The sequence below is a fragment of the Macrosteles quadrilineatus genome, unplaced genomic scaffold (assembly GCF_028750875.1).
Source record: "Macrosteles quadrilineatus isolate MER2022 unplaced genomic scaffold, UCM_ALF_1.0 Scaffold_9__3_contigs__length_116548681, whole genome shotgun sequence".
NCBI classification, from domain to species: domain Eukaryota; kingdom Metazoa; phylum Arthropoda; class Insecta; order Hemiptera; family Cicadellidae; genus Macrosteles; species Macrosteles quadrilineatus.
The window spans coordinates 4,161,868-4,173,416 of record NW_026542602.1 but is presented as its reverse complement, the minus strand read 5'-3'; positions in this window follow the sequence as shown (position 1 = coordinate 4,173,416).

Below are 11,549 nucleotides of genomic sequence, written 5' to 3'. Positions count from 1 at the left end.
AAGACATCCCTCTAATAAACTAGACATTCCGCTAAATATTAAGACATCCCTCTAAATAACAAGACATCCCTCCAAATACCAAGACATCCCTCTAAATATTAAGACATCCCTCCAAATAACAAGACAACCCTTCAAAAAACAAGACATCCCTCTAAATAACAAGACATCCCTCTAAATAACAAGACATCCCTCTAAATATTCAGACATCCCTCCAAATTACAAGACATCCCTCTAAATATTAAGACATCCCTCTAAATAACAAGACATCCCTCTAAATATTAAGACATCCCTTTAAATAACAAGACATCTCTCTAAATAACAAGACATCCCTCTAAATAACAAGACATCCCACTAAATAACAAGACGTCCCTCTAAATAGCAAGACATCCCTTTTAAATAACAAGACATTCCTCTAAATAACAAGACATCCCTCTAAATAACAAGACATCCCTCCAAATAAAATCACAACTCAAATTATTATTGTTATTTATCCCTCTAAATAACAAGACATCCCATCTAATATACAAGACATCCCTCTAAATAACAAGACATCCCTCCAAATAACAAGACAACCCACTAAAAAACAAGACATCCCTCTAAATAACAAGACATCCCTCTAAATAACAAGACATCCCTCTAATAAACTAGACATTCCGCTAAATATTAAGACATCCCTCTAAATAACAAGACATCCCTCCAAATAACAAGACAACCCTTTAAAAAACAAGACATCCCTCTAAATAACAAGACATCCCTCTAAATAACAAGACATCCCTCTAAATATTAAATCATCCCTCCAAATAACAAGACATCCCTCTAAATATTAAGACATCCCTCTAAATAACAAGACATCCCTCTAAATATTAAGACATCCCTCCAAATAACAAGACAACCCTTTAAAAAACAAGACATCCCTCTAAATAACAAGACATCCCTTCAAATAACAAGACAACCCTCTAAAAAACAAAAAATCCCTCTTAATAACAAGACATATCTCTAAAAAACAAGACATCCCTCTAAATATCAAGACATCCCTCTAAATAACAAGACATCCCTCCAAATACCAAGACATCCCTCTAAATAACAAGACATCCCTCCAAGTAACAAAATAACCCTCTAAAAAACAAGACATCCCTCTAAATAACAAGACATCCATCTATATAACAAGACATTCCTCTAAATATTAAGACATCCCTCTAAATAACAAGACATACCTGTAAATAACAAGACATCCCTCTAAATAACAAGACATCCCATCTAAATTACAAGACAACCCTCTAAAAAACAAGACATCCCTCCAAATAACAAGACAACCCTCTAAAAAACAAGACATCCCTCTAAATAACAAGACATCCCTCTAAATAACAAGACATCCCTCTAATAAACTAGTCATTCCGCTAAATATTAAGACATCCCTCTAAATAACAAGACATCCCTCTAAATACCAAGACATCCCTCTAAATATTAAGACATCCCTCCAAATAACAAGACAACCCCTTAAAAAACAAGACATCCCTCTAAATAACAAGACATCCCTCTAAATAACAAGACATCCCTCTAAATATTAAGACATCCCTCTAAATAACAAGACATCCCTCTAAATATTAAGACATCCCTTTAAATAACAAGACATCTCTCTAAATAACAAGACATCCCTCTAAATAACAAGACATCCCACTAAATAACAAGACATCCCTCTAAATAACAAAACATCCCTTTTAAATAACAAGACATTCCTCTAAATAACAAGACATCCCTCTAAATAACAAGACATCCCTCCAAATAAAAAGACATCCCTCTAAATAGCAAGACATCCCTCTAATAAACAAGACATTCCGCTAAATATTAAGACATCCCTGTAAATAACAAGACATCCCATCTAAATTACAAGACAACCCTCTAAAAAACAAGACATCCCTCCAAATAACAAGACAACCCTCTAAAAAACAAGACATCCCTCTAAATAACAAAACATCCCTCTAAATAACAAGACAACCCTCTAATAAACTAGACATTCCGCTAAATATTAAGACATCCCTCTAAATATTAAGACATCCCTCCAAATAACAAGACAACCCTTTAAAAAACAAGACATCCCTCTAAATAACAAGACATCCCTCTAAATAACAAGACATCCCTCTAAATATTAAAACATCCCTCAAAATAACAAGACATCCCTCTAAATATTAAGACATCCCTCTAAATAACAAGACATCCCTCTAAATATTAAGACATCCCTTTAAATAACAAGACGACTCTCTAAATAACAAGACATCCCACTAAATAACAAGACATCCCTCTAAATAACAAGACATCCCTTTTAAATAACAAGACATCTCTCTAAATAACAAGACATCCCTCTAAATAACAAGACATCCCACTAAATAACAAGACATCCCTCTAAATAACAAGACATCCCTTCAAATAACAAGACAACCCTCTAAAAAACAAAAAATCCCTCTAAATAACAAGACATATTTCTTAAAAACAAGACATCCCTCCAAATAACAAGACAACCCTCTAAAAAACAAGACATCCCTCTAAATAACAAGACATCCCTCTAAATAACAAGACATCCCTCTAATAAACTAGTCATTCCGCTAAATATTAAGACATCCCTCTAAATAACAAGACATCCCTCTAAATACCAAGACATCCCTCTAAATATTAAGACATCCCTCCAAATAACAAGACAACCCCTTAAAAAACAAGACATCCCTCTAAATAACAAGACATCCCTCTAAATAACAAGACATCCCTCTAAATATTAAGACATCCCTCTAAATAACAAGACATCCCTCTAAATAACAAGACATCCCTCCAAATAAAAAGACATCCCTCTAAATAGCAAGACATCCCTCTAATAAACAAGACATTCCGCTAAATATTAAGACATCCCTGTAAATAACAAGACATCCCATCTAAATTACATGACAACCCTCTAAAAAACAAGACATCCCTCCAAATAACAAGACAACCCTCTAAAAAACAAGACATCCCTCTAAATAACAAGACATCCCTCTAAAGAACAAGACATCCCTCTAAATATTAAGACATCCCTCTAAATAACAAGACATCCCTCTAAATATTAAGACATCCCTCCAAATAACAAGACATCCCTCTAAATTTTAAGACATCCCTCTAAATAACAAGACATCCCTCTAAATATTAAGACATCCCTTTAAATAACAAGACATCTCTCTAAATAACAAGACATCCCTCTAAATAACAAGACATCCCACTAAATAACAAGACATCCCTCTAAATAACAAGACATCCCTTTTAAATAACAAGACATTCCTCTAAATAACAAGACATCCCTTTAAATAACAAGACATCCCTCCAAATAAAAAGACATCCCTCTAAATAGCAAGACATCCCTCTAATAAACAAGACATTCCGCTAAATATTAAGACATCCCTGTAAATAACAAGACATCCCATCTAAATTACAAGACAACCCTCTAAAAAACAAGACATCCCCCCAAATAACAAGACAACCCTCTAAAAAACAAGACATCCCTCTAAATAACAAGACATCCCTCTAAAGAACAAGACATCCCTCTAATAAATTAGACATTCCGCTAAATATTAAGACATCCCTCTAAATAACAAGACATCCCTCCAAATACCAAGACATCCCTCTAAATATTAAGACATCCCTCCAAATAACAAGACAACCCTTCAAAAAACAAGACATCCCTCTAAATAACAAGACATCCCTCTAAATATTAAGACATCCCTCTAAATATTAAGACATCCCTCTAAATAACAAGACATCCCTCTAAATATTAAGACATCCCTTTAAATAACAAGACATCTCTCTAAATAACAAGACATCCCTGTAAATAACAAGACATCCCATCTAAATTACAAGACAACCCTCTAAAAAACAAGACATCCCTCCAAATAACAAGACAACCCTCTAAAAAACAAGACATCCCTCTAAATAACAAGACATCCCTCTAAAGAACAAGACATCCCTCTAATAAACTAGACATTCCGCTAAATATTAAGACATCCCTCTAAATAACAAGACATCCCTCCAAATACCAAGACATCCCTCTAAATATTAAGACATCCCTCCAAATAACAAGACAACCCTTCAAAAAACAAGACATCCCTCTAAATAACAAGACATCCCTCTAAATAACAAGACATCCCTCTAAATATTCAGACATCCCTCCAAATTACAAGACATCCCTCTAAATATTAAGACATCCCTCTAAATAACAAGACATCCCTCTAAATATTAAGACATCCCTTTAAATAACAAGACATCTCTCTAAATAACAAGACATCCCTCTAAATAACAAGACATCCCACTAAATAACAAGACGTCCCTCTAAATAGCAAGACATCCCTTTTAAATAACAAGACATTCCTCTAAATAACAAGACATCCCTCTAAATAACAAGACATCCCTCCAAATAAAATCACAACTCAAATTATTATTGTTATTTATCCCTCTAAATAACAAGACATCCCATCTAATATACAAGACATCCCTCTAAATAACAAGACATCCCTCCAAATAACAAGACAACCCACTAAAAAACAAGACATCCCTCTAAATAACAAGACATCCCTCTAAATAACAAGACATCCCTCTAATAAACTAGACATTCCGCTAAATATTAAGACATCCCTCTAAATAACAAGACATCCCTCCAAATAACAAGACAACCCTTTAAAAAACAAGACATCCCTCTAAATAACAAGACATCCCTCTAAATAACAAGACATCCCTCTAAATATTAAATCATCCCTCCAAATAACAAGACATCCCTCTAAATATTAAGACATCCCTCTAAATAACAAGACATCCCTCTAAATATTAAGACATCCCTCCAAATAACAAGACAACCCTTTAAAAAACAAGACATCCCTCTAAATAACAAGACATCCCTTCAAATAACAAGACAACCCTCTAAAAAACAAAAAATCCCTCTTAATAACAAGACATATCTCTAAAAAACAAGACATCCCTCTAAATATCAAGACATCCCTCTAAATAACAAGACATCCCTCCAAATACCAAGACATCCCTCTAAATAACAAGACATCCCTCCAAGTAACAAAATAACTCTCTAAAAAACAAGACATCCCTCTAAATAACAAGACATCCATCTATATAACAAGACATTCCTCTAAATATTAAGACATCCCTCTAAATAACAAGACATACCTGTAAATAACAAGACATCCCTCTAAATAACAAGACATCCCATCTAAATTACAAGACAACCCTCTAAAAAACAAGACATCCCTCCAAATAACAAGACAACCCTCTAAAAAACAAGACATCCCTCTAAATAACAAGACATCCCTCTAAATAACAAGACATCCCTCTAATAAACTAGTCATTCCGCTAAATATTAAGACATCCCTCTAAATAACAAGACATCCCTCTAAATACCAAGACATCCCTCTAAATATTAAGACATCCCTCCAAATAACAAGACAACCCCTTAAAAAACAAGACATCCCTCTAAATAACAAGACATCCCTCTAAATAACAAGACATCCCTCTAAATATTAAGACATCCCTCTAAATAACAAGACATCCCTCTAAATATTAAGACATCCCTTTAAATAACAAGACATCTCTCTAAATAACAAGACATCCCTCTAAATAACAAGACATCCCACTAAATAACAAGACATCCCTCTAAATAACAAAACATCCCTTTTAAATAACAAGACATTCCTCTAAATAACAAGACATCCCTCTAAATAACAAGACATCCCTCCAAATAAAAAGACATCCCTCTAAATAGCAAGACATCCCTCTAATAAACAAGACATTCCGCTAAATATTAAGACATCCCTGTAAATAACAAGACATCCCATCTAAATTACAAGACAACCCTCTAAAAAACAAGACATCCCTCCAAATAACAAGACAACCCTCTAAAAAACAAGACATCCCTCTAAATAACAAAACATCCCTCTAAATAACAAGACAACCCTCTAATAAACTAGACATTCCGCTAAATATTAAGACATCCCTCTAAATATTAAGACATCCCTCCAAATAACAAGACAACCCTTTAAAAAACAAGACATCCCTCTAAATAACAAGACATCCCTCTAAATAACAAGACATCCCTCTAAATATTAAAACATCCCTCAAAATAACAAGACATCCCTCTAAATATTAAGACATCCCTCTAAATAACAAGACATCCCTCTAAATATTAAGACATCCCTTTTAATAACAAGACGACTCTCTAAATAACAAGACATCCCACTAAATAACAAGACATCCCTCTAAATAACAAGACATCCCTTTTAAATAACAAGACATCTCTCTAAATAACAAGACATCCCTCTAAATAACAAGACATCCCACTAAATAACAAGACATCCCTCTAAATAACAAGACATCCCTTCAAATAACAAGACAACCCTCTAAAAAACAAAAAATCCCTCTAAATAACAAGACATATTTCTTAAAAACAAGACATCCCTCCAAATAACAAGACAACCCTCTAAAAAACAAGACATCCCTCTAAATAACAAGACATCCCTCTAAATAACAAGACATCCCTCTAATAAACTAGTCATTCCGCTAAATATTAAGACATCCCTCTAAATAACAAGACATCCCTCTAAATACCAAGACATCCCTCTAAATATTAAGACATCCCTCCAAATAACAAGACAACCCCTTAAAAAACAAGACATCCCTCTAAATAACAAGACATCCCTCTAAATAACAAGACATCCCTCTAAATATTAAGACATCCCTCTAAATAACAAGACATCCCTCTAAATATTAAGACATCCCTTTAAATAACAAGACATCTCTCTAAATAACAAGACATCCCTCTAAATAACAAGACATCCCACTAAATAACAAGACATCCCTCTAAATAACAAAACATCCCTTTTAAATAACAAGACATTCCTCTAAATAACAAGACATCCCTCTAAATAACAAGACATCCCTCCAAATAAAAAGACATCCCTCTAAATAGCAAGACATCCCTCTAATAAACAAGACATTCCGCTAAATATTAAGACATCCCTGTAAATAACAAGACATCCCATCTAAATTACAAGACAACCCTCTAAAAAACAAGACATCCCTCCAAATAACAAGACAACCCTCTAAAAAACAAGACATCCCTCTAAATAACAAAACATCCCTCTAAATAACAAGACAACCCTCTAATAAACTAGACATTCCGCTAAATATTAAGACATCCCTCTAAATATTAAGACATCCCTCCAAATAACAAGACAACCCTTTAAAAAACAAGACATCCCTCTAAATAACAAGACATCCCTCTAAATAACAAGACATCCCTCTAAATATTAAAACATCCCTCCAAATAACAAGACATCCCTCTAAATATTAAGACATCCCTCTAAATAACAAGACATCCCTCTAAATATTAAGACATCCCTTTAAATAACAAGACGACTCTCTAAATAACAAGACATCCCACTAAATAACAAGACATCCCTCTAAATAACAAGACATCCCTTTTAAATAACAAGACATCTCTCTAAATAACAAGACATCCCTCTAAATAACAAGACATCCCACTAAATAACAAGACATCCCTCTAAATAACAAGACATCCCTTCAAATAACAAGACAACCCTCTAAAAAACAAAAAATCCCTCTAAATAACAAGACATATTTCTTAAAAACAAGACATCCCTCTAAATATCAAGACATCCCTCTAAATAACAAGACATCCCTCCAAATACCAAGACATCCCTCTAAATAACAAGACATCCCTCCAAGTAACAAAATAACCCTCTAAAAAACAAGACATCCCTCTAAATAACAAGACATCCATTTTTTTTTATAAGACATTCCTCTAAATATTAAGACATCCCCTTAAAAAACAAGACATACCTGTAAATAACAAGACATCCCTCTAAATAACAAGACATCCCTCTAATAAACTAGACATTCCGCTAAATATTAAGACATCCCTCTAAATAACAAGACATCCCTCTAAATACCAAGACATCCCTCTAAATATTAAGACATCCTTCTAAATAACAAGACATCCCTCTAATAAACTAGACATTCCGCTAAATATTAAGACATCCCTCTAAATAACAAGACATCCCTCCAAATAACAAGACAACCCTTTAAAAAACAAGACATCCCTCTAAATAACAAGACATCCCTCTAAATAACAAGACATCCCTCTAAATATTAAGACATCCCTCTAAATAACAAGACATCCCTCTAAATATTAAGACATCCCTTTAAATAACAAGACATCTCTCTATATAACAAGACTTCCCTCTAAATAACAAGACATCCCACTAAATAACAAGACATCCCTCTAAATAACAAGACATCCCTTTTAAATAACAAGACATTCCTCTAAATAACAAGACATCCCTCTAAATAACAAGACATCCCTTTAAATAAAAAGACATCCCTCTAAATAGCAAGACATCCCTCTAATAAACAAGACATTCCGCTAAATATTAAGACATCCCCGTAAATAACAAGATATCCCATCTAAATTACAAGACAACCCTCTAAAAAACAAGACATCCCTCCAAATAACAAGACAACCCTCTAAAAAACAAGACATCCCTCTAAATAACAAGACATCCCTCTAAAGAACAAGACATCCCTCTAATAAACTAGACATTCCGCTAAATATTAAGACATCCCTCTAAATAAAAAGACATCCCTCCAAATACCAAGACATCCCTCTAAATATTAAGACATCCCTCCAAATAACAAGACAACCCTTCAAAAAACAAGACATCCCTCTAAATAACAAGACATCCCTCTAAATATTAAGACATCCCTCTAAATATTAAGACATCCCTCTAAATATTAAGACATCCCTCTAAATAACAAGACATCCCTCTAAATATTAAGACATCCCTTTAAATAACAAGACATCTCTCTAAATAACAAGACATCCCTGTAAATAACAAGACATCCCATCTAAATTACAAGACAACCCTCTAAAAAACAAGACATCCCTCGAAATAACAAGACAACCCTCTAAAAAACAAGACATCCCTCTAAATAACAAGACATCCCTCTAAAGAACAAGACATCCCTCTAATAAACTAGACATTCCGCTAAATATTAAGACATCCCTCTAAATAACAAGACATCCCTCAAAATACCAAGACATCCCTCTAAATATTAAGACATCCCTCCAAATAACAAGACAACCCTTCAAAAAACAAGACATCCCTCTAAATAACAAGACATCCCTCTATATAACAAGACATCCCTCTAAATATTCAACATCCCTCCAAATTACAAGACATCCCTCTAAATATTAAGACATCCCTCTAAATAACAAGACATCCCTCTAAATATTAAGACATCCCTTTAAATAACAAGACATCTCTCTAAATAACAAGACATCCCTCTAAATAACAAGACATCCCTCTAAAAAACAAGACATCCCTCTAAATAACAAGACATCCCTCTAAAGAACAAGACATCCCTCTAATAAACTAGACATTCCGCTAAATATTAAGACATCCCTCTAAATAACAAGACATCCTTCCAAATACCAAGACATCCCTCTAAATATTAAGACATCCCTCCAAATAACAAGACAACCCTTCAAAAAACAAGACATCCCTCTAAATAACGAGACATCCCTCCAAATAACAAGACTATCCTCTAAAAAACAAGACATCCCTCCAAATAACAAGACAACCCTCTAAAAAACAAGACATCCCTCTAAATAACAAGACATCCCTCTAAATAACAAGACATCCCTCTAATAAACTAGACATTCCGCTAAATATTAAGACATCCCTCTAAATGTTAAGACATCCCTCCAAATAACAAGACAACCCTTTAAAAAACAAGACATCCCTCTAAATAACAAGACATCCCTCTAAATAACAAGACATCCCTCTAAATATTAAAACATCCCTCCAAAAAACAAGACATCCCTCTAAATATTAAGACATCCCTCTAAATAACAAGACATCCCTCTAAATATTAAGACATCCCTTTAAATAACAAGACATCTCTCTAAATAACAAGACATCCCTCTAAATAACAAGACATCCCACTAAATAACAAGACATCCCTCTAAATAACAAGACATCCCTTTTAAATAACAAGACATCTCTCTAAATAACAAGACATCCCTCTAAATAACAAGACATCCCACTAAATAACAAGACATCCCTTTAAATTACAAGACATCCCTTCAAATAACAAGACAACCCTCTAAAAAACAAAAAATCCCTCTAAATAACAAGACATATCTCTAAAAAACAAGACATCCCTCTAAATAACAAGACATCCATCTATATAACAAGACATTCCTCTAAATATTAAGACATCCCTCTAAATAACAAGACATCCCTCTAAATATTAAAACATCCCTCCAAAAAACAAGACATCCCTCTAAATATTAAGACATCCCTCTAAATAACAAGACATCCCTCTAAATATTAAGACATCCCTTTAAATAACAAGACATCCCTTTAAATAACAAGACATCCCTCTAAATATTAAGACATCCCTCTAAATAACAAGACATACCTGTAAATAACAAGACATCCCTCTAAATAACAAGACATCCCATCTAAATTACAAGACAACCCTCTAAAAAACAAGACATCCCTCCAAATAACAAGACAACCCTCTAAAAACAAGACATCCCTCTAAATAACAAGACATCCCTCCAAATAACAAGACAACCCTCTAAAAAACAAGACATCCCTCTAAATAACAAGACATCCCTCTAAATAACAAGACATCCCTCTAATAAACTAGACATTCCGCTAAATATTAAGACATCCCTCTAAATATTAAGACATCCCTCCAAATAACAAGACAACCCTTTAAAAAACAAGACATCCCTCTAAATAACAAGACATCCCTCTAAATAACAAGACATCCCTCTAAATATTAAATTATCCCTCCAAATAACAAGACATCCCTCTAAATATTAAGACATCCCTCTAAATAACAAGACATCCCTCTAAATATTAAGACATCCCTTTAAATAACAAGACATCTCTCTAAATAACAAGACATCCCTCTAAATAACAAGACATCCCACTAAATAACAAGACATCCCTCTAAATAACAAAACATCCCTTTTAAATAACAAGACATTCCTCTAAATAACAAGACATCCCTCTAAATAACAAGACATCCCTCCAAATAAAAAGACATCCCTCTAAATAGCAAGACATCCCTCTAATAAACAAGACATTCCGCTAAATATTAAGACATCCCTGTAAATAACAAGACATCCCATCTAAATTACAAGACAACCCTCTAAAAAACAAGACATCCCTCCAAATAACAAGACAACCCTTTAAAAAACAAGACATCCCTCTAAATAACAAGACATCCCTTTAAATAACAAGACATCCCTCTAAATATTAAGACATCCCTCTAAATAACAAGACATACCTGTAAATAACAAGACATCCCTCTAAATAACAAGACATCCCATCTAAATTACAAGACAACCCTCTAAAAAACAAGACATCCCTCCAAATAACAAGACAACCCTCTAAAAAACAAGACATCCCTCTAAATAACAAGACATCCCTCCAAAT